The sequence below is a fragment of the Peromyscus maniculatus genome, chromosome 10, assembly GCF_049852395.1.
Source record: "Peromyscus maniculatus bairdii isolate BWxNUB_F1_BW_parent chromosome 10, HU_Pman_BW_mat_3.1, whole genome shotgun sequence".
Taxonomy (NCBI): domain Eukaryota; kingdom Metazoa; phylum Chordata; class Mammalia; order Rodentia; family Cricetidae; genus Peromyscus; species Peromyscus maniculatus.
The window spans coordinates 78,677,571-78,689,777 of NC_134861.1; positions in this window are offsets into that span (position 1 = coordinate 78,677,571).

Consider the following 12,207-nt stretch of genomic DNA (forward strand, 5'->3'; position numbering starts at 1 on the left):
AATCATACACTTAATAAAGAGCTATGATCTACCATTTCATTATATATACACATAGATGTATGCATATATAAGTGCATATAATATATGAAATTGGACAATACATTTATTATAAAATTTACAATCATTTGATAAGTTGTTCAGTATTATGGAGAGATGTCATGGACCTTTCATTACCAAAAATTTTAAAAGGCCTTGTTGTTTCATTATTATTTTCAACTGTCATTTTTTTTTCATTTAATATTAAAATATTGTGAGGAATATCACGAGTTGGATGTGATATATATTCCTAAAGGCTTAAAGGGTTATTTGAATAAATTCCTTTGTTCGTAATTGAAAGCATACATTTCTACATATGGCACAAGCTTGATTTTTCTTAAGCTCATTACTTCAATGCTTGAGCACTCATAGAATTTTTATGATCTTAAATGCAACACAGTATAGAGAAAATTACTTTGTTTTAAATTTGCTTTATGGTAATTTTTATTAGTTACCTTTTCTTTTTCTTTTTTTTTTTTTTTTTAACCAGTTAGCTCATTATTACAGTTTCTTGATCCACCTTGCCCTCAATCACTAAAAAGTCACTGGTTGCCACTGGCAGCTAACTCAATGCTTTTAATCTGAAAAACAATAGATTTCTCTTTCTCCTTCCAGACAAGGGCTTTGTACAGAAACTGAATCATTTTTTCACTTTGTCAATAGTTAATTACCTGTTTCAAATAATTGCCAGTTCTATTGAATAGAGTGGTAAATTCTAAGCAATGTTTTTCTACAGTGACATCAGAACCATGTGGCCACAGTGAGAGGAGGAGTCTGCCAAAGACTCAGTCAAAGTTGAGAGGAACAGTCTCCTCATGATGTGGCGGAATTCATATTTATCGATTCTAATTATCTGAAAAATTCTTTTAGAAGTCATAGCACTACTTTGTGTCTTTATGTGAATATATGAAAATGAAAGCAGGTAGGGGATACAACATATATAACAGATACATCTGGACAGGAAATGCTAGAATGCTAGGAGGCTGTAGCAATTACATAAACTTTAATGGAGCACTGCTACAATTGTAGCAGATAATTAGCAGCTGCCTTTGGAAAGAAAGAGCCAAGAAGCAGACTCAGGAGCACATGGACAGACAGCCCATAGGATCTCCATTTTATCAGGCTAATTGACAAAGTTGTTTCTAATTGAATTAATTAAACATGTACTGTGTTCTCCCAAAGATGTGTCTGAAAAGACTGACTATGCTGTTGAAGGTAGCTACTTGAACTCATAGCAATGTTTTTAGTAGTTGGGCTTAGAAAGAAAATATAAACCTGAGAAGTTCATTGCTCTTTGTTTCTTTACTTTTGTTTTAACAGATTATCCATGTTTATCCAGAGATTAAGACATGTCTCAAAAATCAAATTGAAAATTAAAATTTATTTATTTATTTATTTATTTGGTTTTTTTATTATTATTATTATTATTATTATTATTTTACAACACCATTCAGTTCAACATAATAGCCACAGAATCCCCTGTTCTCCCCCTCTCGCCCACCCCTCCCCCCAGCCCACCCCCCATTCCCACCTCCTCCACATCAAGGTCTCCCCCGAGGACCGGGATTGACCTGGTAGACTCAGTCCAGGCAGGTCCATTCCCCCCTCCCAGACCGAGCCAAGTGTCCCTGCATAAGTCCCAGGATTCAAACAGCCAACTCATGCAACAAGCCCAGGACCTGGCACCAATGCACAGCTGCCTCCCAAACAGATCAAGCCAAATGACTGTCTCACCCGTTCAGGTGGTCTGATCCAAATACAGGTTAATAATTATGTATTTGAACTCAAAACAAGGACATGGCTCTGAGTCATCTGATGTTTCTGAAAAAGTCTACATTCATCTGCTCTAGAAGACAGGTGCTATGACTATAATGATACATTGTAATGATGCAGAGGCTATTACTTTAACCAGTCCCTGGGTTGAAATGTAGAATCACCTGGAATATATGCTTTCTACATACTATACAGAGCACCATACAGTAGACCAGATGTGACATGAATTTTTTGTTTTAGAAACTCCTCTGAATAAAGGAAGGTTTGCCCACTTTATCTTGGCAACCATCTTGAGTATACAATCACTATGTGCAATATGATTTGAAAAGAAAGCTACCTCTTTCTTAAAGATAGGATAGCAAGTAGATGACTTCTAAGAAAACAATGGAATTTCTAAAAAATCTTAGCATATATATTTTTGTTGTACAGCTATAGCATTTAAATCTGAAATTTATTTGCCAATTGTTATTTTTTATCCTTTTATGTTTTTTAATTTTTTCATTTGCATTTTGAGATTATAATATAATTGCATCACTTTTCCCTTGCCTTTCCTCAAAACTTTCTCATATACTTCTTCTTGCTCTCTTTCATAGTCATAGCTTCAGTCTAATTTAGGGTTTCTATTGTTGTAAGGGACACTATGACCACACTTTTTTTTTTTTTTTTTTTTTGGTTTTTTGTTTTTGGGTTTTGTTTTTTTTTTTTTTTGAGACAGGGTTTCTCTGTGTAGCCTTGAGCCTTTCCAGGAACTCGCTTTGTATACCAGGCTGGCCTCGAACTCACAGAGATCTGCCTGTCTCTGCCTCCAGAGTGCTGGGATTAAAGGCATGCGCCACCACCGCTTGGCTGACCACACAACTCTTATACAGGAAATCATTTAATTGTGGTGGCTCACTTACAGTTAAGAGGTTTAGTCCATTATCATCATAAAGGAAAGCAAGGCAGCATGCAGGTAGACATGTTGCTATAGAAAGAGCTGAAAATTCCTACATCTTGACTCCTAGGCAATAGGAAGTGATCTGAAACACTGGGCGGTATTATGAACATATATGAGACCTCAAAACCTGCCTCCGCAGTAACACACTTCCTTCAATAAGACCATACCTACTCCAACAAGGTCACATCTCACAATAGTGCCATTCTCTTTGGGTGCAATTTTCCTTCAAACCACCACATTCCACTCTCTGACCCCCAAAGGCTTGTAACAGTATCCTAATACAAGATGTATTTAGTTCAACTTCAAAAATCCCTATAGTCTATCACAATTTCAGCAATGTTTGAAAGCCCAAAGTTCAATCTCTTCTGAAATTCATGCAATCTCTTAAATATAATCAACAGTAAAATCAAAATAAAAAATCAGATCACATACTTCCAACATATAATGGCACAGGGTATATATTACTGTTCCCAAACATAGAGAAAGAAGCATAGCAAGGAATTACTGGACCAAAGCAAGACTGAAAACCAGTTGGGCAAATTTCAAACTCTGCATCTCCGTGTCTGATGTCCCTCCTTCCAGCAGAACTTCCTCCCTCTACCTCCCCTTATCTGGAAAATGTCCCTGGGACTGAAGGACTGACCTTATTTAAAAGCTGTTTCTAAAATCAAGTGCCCAATTCATCTTTAGCTTGACCCTTGACACAGGTCCCTGTTAAGAAGTCTTGCTCTAGGAGCTCTGCTATAGGACCCTAATACCACATAGGAAACCTTGTGATAGGAGCATTCCACTTAATGCAAATTAGGGTTTGCCCCCACACTCCCCAATCTTGTATTCCATATACTCTGGATTAAAATTGGGCTGATTCACTGAAATCTGTCTCTCATAGGGTTGTCTCTGCACTCATGGATCTGGTACAAAGCTTTCTTTCTGCCCCTTTTCCTTCTCAACCTGGTGTCCAATAGGCTGAGAGGAAAGGGGAACCCCACAGATATGTTCTTCTCTGGGGAAGACTATATCTTTCGTTCTCAGTATTCCTTAGATACCTATAGATTTTTATGTGGAGTTGAGGCCTCCTGGGAGTTCCCCTGTCTACTTTACCATGTCTATTATTTTTGTCCTTATTATTTGGTGTGGTTTTATGGGTATAGCTTCTGATATTCCTAAGAAATAATCTCAAAACCAATTCACTGATCCTCTTACTTTTACAGTCCTTCAGAACCTCCCCCAAAATGTTTCCCTGAGCCTTGGATGTGGGTTGATTTGTACCTTTATCCAGGCTCCACAACTCTGCATTTTGAATGGTTGTGGTGTTTGATAATGGTCTCTGTCTGTAGCAATGAGGCATTTCCTTGATGAGTGGTAAAGACTTCACTGTATCTAAAGATCTAAAGTGTATTCTTAACTATCTGTACTTTGCACTATTAAAGTGGTCTTCATCGGGTTCTTCACAGGTGATGTACTATGAGGCCTAGAGGAGAAGTTGGTGGCCTGGTTACAGGGGAATCTTGTACATGGACTAATTATGGTAAGACACATTCAGACAGGAACATAATGTTATCAGATTGCAGTTCCATACTGTAGCTTGTATGAAATCACAAAGAAAAGGTAGAGCATGAAAGCTGTTTCCTACTTCAATAATGAATGCTGTTTTGCATTCCGTTATATTTAAAGTTTTATCTTACTGCCCAGTAGCCTACTGAATTATTATTTATCTCTTTATTGGGCTATATTTATTCATATCTTTCCTGACATTTTTCTATCATTAATCTATCTTTACATTCACCAATCCATCTATAAATCAAATATAAATTTGCAAATATACATTACATTTATGAATAGAATCTACTACTCATGTATAATGCCTTTAAACTAAGAACTAGAATGGTCAGCCAATGCAAACCTCTACCTATACAGATAATTTCATCCTGCTTTCAAGAGAATGTCCTTAATAATGGCTAAATGCTAAAAGTAAAATAATTCAAACCACCAAAAGAAATTTAAGCTCAGATCTTATGTTATTCTACCTTTCACTGCTCCCCCATCTTCTGAAGAAAGACAGTCTTAGTTTATTGTTTTTCCTTTGCAGAAGAATTTTCCTATACATAGAGTCAAATGTAGGCACTAGATTGCCTTATAAATATTAACTTACAGTTAATTAGTCTTTTTATTTGAAAGCATGTAGCAAATGTCTGGCCCATCATCCCATGCATACTAATTATAAATGCAGCCTTGCCGTCTTCACAAGGAAGTGATAGTTTAATCTTAGGACTGTCATGTCTTATTGAAATAGATAATATCTGACAGCTCTGTGTCAAAACCAGTTGTCAGAGGAGATTACATCAAAGACTTAGAGTCTTAATTGACAAAACAATAAAACAGAGAAGATCCAATTTAGATGGAATTTCCAACGCTTAATTCTACAATGCAGTTAGTAGCTTTATATTTGAATGAGGGAAATAAACTATAGTCCAGGATCAAACCTCAGTAGGCCATACAAGGATGTGTTTATTCAGTTTTGCTTATATTTGACTTATTATAATTCCATGTACCATGAACAAAATAATTTACTGAAGCAATTTTTAAAATTCATTATACTTGTACTTACATTTAAGTAGTACTGCAAAATACTTAGAATCTTTTAGTAGGTTAAAGTGGTGGCTATTTACTGTAATTTGAATTGTGCTGTATAGCACTAACTATGATTTAGCTGGAGAACTTCCAAATTAACAATTTCTCAAAATAGTAGATAGAAGTCTTGAGGATGTTTAAGGAAATTATTTAAGCTTTCACATTAGTGATGTGTTTTAGAACTATAGACATTTTAACATACATATATTGTATAATCATATACGTGTTCACATGTTTACATGCACACACACACAAACTTAAATCTCACAGCAATGCTACAAAGAGCATACTATTACTACCCTCAATTTGGGAGTCATAATGATTGGAAAAAGATTAATTGTTCTAAAACACAGTATAAAAGTAAAAACAGAAAACCAGTATAAATTGGCTTACAATGGGATTCAAAGCCAGGAAGATGATACAATATTAATTTTAATGTTAATGTATATATTACTTCTTTTATATAATTTCTGGCTTATTGCCTATTGGAGAAACCATTAAATGTGAATCATTCCTGAGTACATACTAAGCTTGTTATATATAATTCTATTTACAATGTCTAAAAGATTTTTAAAAAGTATTAATAATTGCTTGCATACATAGACCCTGATAAAATGCCTACTCATTAGTAATATGATGTGCTTCTTTCTTCTTTTACATTATTCAATCTTTGTTACATGCCCTCTCTCAATTTCCTTTACTCATGTGTCTACTTATGCTCCCTGAAAATAAAAAATAAACACTCAAAAATGTTTGCCTGAGCACCCAGAAAAACATTGTTTGATTGTGCACATTACCTGCTGTGATCTATTACAGGTTCCTATGACCCCTCAAACTTGTAGAATTCACTCAGCAGGCATCATAACGAGCATACTAGAAAAAGGACCTTGGTTTTACCCTGTGTCTTCCCCTGAGAAATCACTGAAGGAGAGCTGTGTTCCTCAAGCAAGGTCTTTTCGAACAGCTCCAGTGGGACTGTTGTTTGTTGATGTGTGTTTTCTTTTCTCTGTTCTTCTCTGAGCTCCTCTCATTCCCTCTTTATAACTAGCCCAGAGGTCCTAGATTCATCTCACAAGCTTTCCTGTATTGTGTCTTCACATTTGCCAACAATCTCTTTATAAAATTTTTCTCAAGGTGGTCGTTTGAAAAAAATTACATTTTTTTTTCTGTTTAGACTTTGATTCATCCAGGCTATGGGTACTGTATTTGCTCTTGTGTTGACAAGGACCATTTTTTTTTTCTTTTAGAGTGGCTAAGCATTCACTTTTTAAAAGTTGTTTTTTAGATGTTACTTCCTTAATGAGGCTTAGATTACCATTTTACTTAAACGTATTCCTAACCCATTCTGAATAATTGAGACTTTTTACTCAATTCTAACAGGCTGCAACAATCATCATACTGCGTTGCCTATATTAATTTACACAGAGGCAATGTGTGTTGGATTTAGTTTTCATAAACCTATAAACAAATGTATGAGGGCAGAGTGGTTTTGTTTGATTTAACTATTGATAGGTTTCAAGCATTTGCAGTGTTTTTGTCTTATCATGGGAAAATTACATAATCGGATGTATGAATCTAAAGAATTTGTTTTGGAAAAGTACATTTAACCAAAAAGGCAGCATAATTTAGTGTTGTAAGAATATAGTTTTGGAAATCAGACAATGTACCTCAAAGAGTGCCTTGGCCATTTATATGAAACGAGCTGGCGCTTTAACACTGTGAAAATCCTGTTTCTTATTCCTTAAGTAATTCTAATATTGTCCAATGTTGTCACCAACTCTCAGGGCTTCTTTAAGCCCGTGTGTCGCTCTTTCATGTCCCATGTTAAGTGACATTATCTTCTACCCACATTATGTAAAATCTAAAGCAAATGACAAGTGACATCGTGAAATTGTACAAGCAACAGCATCGTGAATGCTTCCATCACTCCCTAGTTCTCACCGTTAGTTTTTTCTGACATCCTCTGGTGGACCTCCCACACATTAAAGGAGGTGATTTTCACTGGAACAGCTCTGATAGCAAAGTAAAACCTTCCTCAAGTACACTTACTGGATCTCTGTACAAATAAGTCAGTGTTATCTATATAATGCTGTATCAATGGACAGGATTGCACAGTTAAAGCTTTACTAATCCACTCAATTCTCATGTCAATTAAAGAAGATATGTAAAATAAAAAATCAGATTGAAAAATTTAAAACAATCTTGCTATGATACCACCAAGTTCTGTAATAAATCATGTTTGTCCATTATTTATTTATCTATTAAGCCATGGGTGAATGTAAGTATTTATGAATGAAGGTCTACATTGAAACTATGTAATACACTAAAGCCAAAGATCTGAGTCACTCTGACCTCCTCCACAAGTCCTTCCTAGACTTTGAGATACAAAACTTCATCATGAAATGTTGTTTTCCAACTTTCAGCCAAGTTAAATGATAAAACATCAGAATACAAATAGTAGTAATATTTTATATAAAAATAACAATCTGTCAAGAAAGAAATTAGAAAAAAAATCCAATTTGCAACAACTTCAGTGCAATAAACTGCTGGGTAACTGGTCATGGGGCTCATCCCTGGAGCAGGTAGATTTTTTTTTCTTTTGCTATAAAGCCATTAATTGCCTATAGGCCCTCGCTGTTGGGCCTTATGAGATTTCCTCCATATGCATTGGGAAGTCATCTAGCGTTGTCATTGTTCAGGCCTTATCTAGGTGACTATATTGTAAAGATTCCATGGAAGTAACTACTTGTCCTATATAGAAGACCCTATCTCATAGCAGACATTCCGGTGCTCTCACTCTTACTGATAGCTTATCAGTCTCCGGTCTCAGGTAGTCATCCCTAAACGTATGTACATATGAATGAAACTATATAGATTCAACAAGTTGTATTTCTATGTAGATGTGTACATATTCTTTAAAAATAATAATGGCAGAGGGAGACGTCAGGAGGTTGAGAAGGAGTGGGCAGAATATAGGAAGAATTGGAGGGGAAGATGATGTAGAGATATCGCAAATACAGTACCCTTGCATGAAATTCTCAAATGAGAATTTAAAATGTTTTCAAAATACTATAAAATATTGAGGAAGAAATCTAACTAAGATGATAAATGATCTCTGAATTGAAAAAAAATCTAAGAAACTTTAAAACAGACTAAACAGGATACTAGAAGATAGTATTAGATAGTATTAGATAGATTAGAGTGGTATATTATAAAGATAATTATACTATTCAAAGCCGTCTATGATTTAATAGAATTCTCATCAAAAATTTCAATGACATTCTTCACTATAGTTAGAAAAAATTCACCTATTTATATGGAAACCCTAAATACCCTGAATAGTCAAAGAAATTTTGAACAAAAAGAACAATGCTGGAACTATCACTATGCCTGACTTCAAATTATACTACATAAACATGATGACTGAGGCAGCATGGTGATGAAACAGAACCAGGTGTGTGGACCAAACGAATAAAAAAGAGGACTGGGAAATCAACCCACACAGTTATGCTCATTTTTTTTTTTGACAAATTTGAAAAAGGCATACACAAGAGGGATTGGGGGGTCATTTTACACCATTCAGGCAGAACTAAATGAGACTCCAATTTCTCACCCTGAACATTGACTCAAGATTAATCATAGACTTTAATATAAGATCTGAAAGGTTGAAAGTTCTGAAAGAAAACTCTTCAACATATAGGCAGAGGCAAATACTTCCTAAAGAATCCTAATAACAATGAAAATCTCCTCCAAAATTGACAAAAAGAAATTGGTCAAATTAAAATCCATCTAAACATCAAAGCAAACAATCAGGAAACTTAAGCAACAGTAATCAGATTGGGAGGTGTAGCAGGAATCTTAAAAGTTCTATTAATAAAATCAAACCAGGAGCCAAGTATTGGGGTGAATGCTAGAAGATCAGAGACACAGAATAAGCCACAGCTAAGCTCACCTGGCCAACTTCTCAGCTGATCTTGTTTCCTCAGACTGGAAGCCTCTGTGCCCTCATATCCGAATGGTTCTCAGCTGAACTGTGCTGCTTGAAAGCCTGAATGCTTAACCAGCCAAATGCTTCTAGTTTCTGGTCCTCACGCCTTATATACCTTTCTGCTTTCTACCATCACTCCCTGGGATTAAAGGCTCGCTTTCTGTGATTAAAGGCGTGAGTCACCATGCTTAGCTGTATCCTTGAACAGATGGATTTCTGCCTCTGGAATGCTAGGATTAAAAGCGTGTGCTACCACTGCCTATCCTAAGTGTCTAGTAGCTTTTCTGTTCTCTGACTCCAGATAAGTTTATTAGGGTGCACAATATTTTGGGGAACACAATACCACCACAGGGAGGAAATGTTTATCAGCTATATTGCAGACAAATGGTTAATATATGTATAATCTAGATGGTTTTCAAAGAAAGAAACAAACATGGTCTGTGCATGTGTGGATACAGGTAAGGGAAAAAAAAGTGGGGGACTGTTAGACATGAACAAAGAAGTTTTACAGTAGTGAAGAAAGGAAGATAATTGAATGCTTCTGCTGTTTTCAATTGTCCTAATATATATCCAGATTTTTTTAAGTGTTAAAAGATCTTTTCTACATAATCTTTTTTTTCTCGCCCTCATTATCCCTCCAAACTCTGTTCTAAACTTCTTGGAAGATTTAGTGTGCATTAAGGAGCCCAGTGACCATCTGTAGACATTTGAATCTTTATTTTATTATCTGGATAATATTGAATGTTTGGTTAAATACTACTTTTGGGGATTTAATATACATGCCCTTTATTTTGAGTAAACTTGTGCACTGGCTTGCTTGTTTAATATGTCCTGCCACAACCATTTTACAATTGCAGTCGGGGAGACTCTGATTATCCCACAGTTGCTTCCTCTCAATTTGGCCCATTGTTGTGTGTGAGCCTTGAGCAAAGCCTCTGTTGATTTCACAGGTGGATTAATAAGTCTTATCACAGTTTTCGGTACATGGAAGATATTAATTTACATCCAGTGCATCACATACTCTTAATGTCTGGTGAATATCTTTCAAAACTATAGGCAGTCCAAGGAAAACAATGGTGTGTTTTTCTAATTTGCCATGTAGTATTTTATTGGTTTTGATCTATATAGAGTACCATCAAAAAGAAAATGAAGTATGAATATGTAGATTTCTATTTTGATAAATATTTGAATGATTGGGAAAAATCTTCTTATTCCATTCAGGCTTTAAAAACAATAACCTTAGGCTGGATATTTTATACGTAATAAAAATATATTTCTTGCAGTGTATAGTAATTGAAATCTCATAAACTTAACAACAGATTATTTTCAATCAGTTTATTCTACTCTGTACACTTCTCTTTAAAGAGACATGCATGCATTAATAAAATTTTATTTAGATTTATCTTGGAAATCTAGACAATCCACATAACTTCAGTCAAAATATAATAGAATTATCTGAAGAGGCTATGAAGGCTGGGAAGGAAGAAGTATTTCCATTTCAAATTTTGGAAATGTGACTTTAAACAGAATTGAGGATATTTGGTTTGCTTCTTTTCAAGTCTTTTTTGAGGGCATCTGACACCAATAAGCATTGCAAGTTTGGGGGAACAGTAATATGTAATATGAAAATTTCCCCACATTTATTTGTTCAAAGACAAAACATGTTTTGGGGCAAGTTTTGTGTCCAAATAGAACTTAAAACAGTGAAGAAATATACAAAAGTCATTACACTATAGTTCCTCAAACAGTTCACAGTTTTAAACAATGAACTATTTACAAACTATTGTACAATCTTTGCATTAATATATGACCACAATATATCATGTTATATTTTCCATTTCCCCAAGATTAAGAATAAACACTAACTTAAAAGCAATTTATTAATTCCTTTTTGAAATATCCTTTACTAAAAACAAAATCCTGGGCCATGTAATGGCCTGGCCGGAAAAGTACTTACCTTGCAAGTCTGTTGACTTGAAATCAGTATCAGGAATTCATACAGAGGTAAAGGAGAGAACGAAATTAATAAAATTGCTCTGGGATATTAATGCTTTAACTACATGTAGTATGTATGCATGTTCTTATTTGAACACCCACAACAATAATAAAGTAAATAAAAATTTAAAAACCCAATGTACTATATCTTAAATATTTTGCTTTATTTACAAAAATAAATCATGTTCTCTAGAACTTTTTCTCTTTTGGAATCTATCATCTTGTTACTGAAATAACATGAAATAGAACACAATATAAAAGCAAGTTTGGACATTCCTTACACTGTAATTAACAAATGAATAAGCCAGCATATTTCTCTCTCTCTCTCTCTCTCTCTCTCTCTCTCTCTCTCTCTCTCTCTCTCTCTCTCTCTCTCTCTCTCTCTTAGTAGCCTCTTACGCTAGTCGCTAGTCTATGTTCCAGGATAAACTGAGTAAACAAATTACACACATCATTGTTTCCTTATTTACGTACAGAGGGTCCCACAGTTGGATTTTGGTGTTAGGTAGGAATTTCCATTCACAAACTCATATCAGAACTGCACTTCTTTCCTCATCTCTCTGTGCTCCTGAGATTATATGGTAAATACCATTCCAAGTCATTTGAACTTGATAAGGTGAAATATAAAGAAAGCAAGTGAAATCTCTCTATCAATGATACTGTCATTGCAAAGATAAAAAGAACAAAATTTAGAAAATTGAAAAAAATCCAGACATTTTAAAGTGCTAGTGAGTTATCTTTATATTTTCATTCATTGTAGTTTAGTACACTATATAAATTACTGTAAAGTTGTATCAGTATCTTAAGCCTGAAATCTTATTTCAGAAATGATATGTACTCCTTTTCT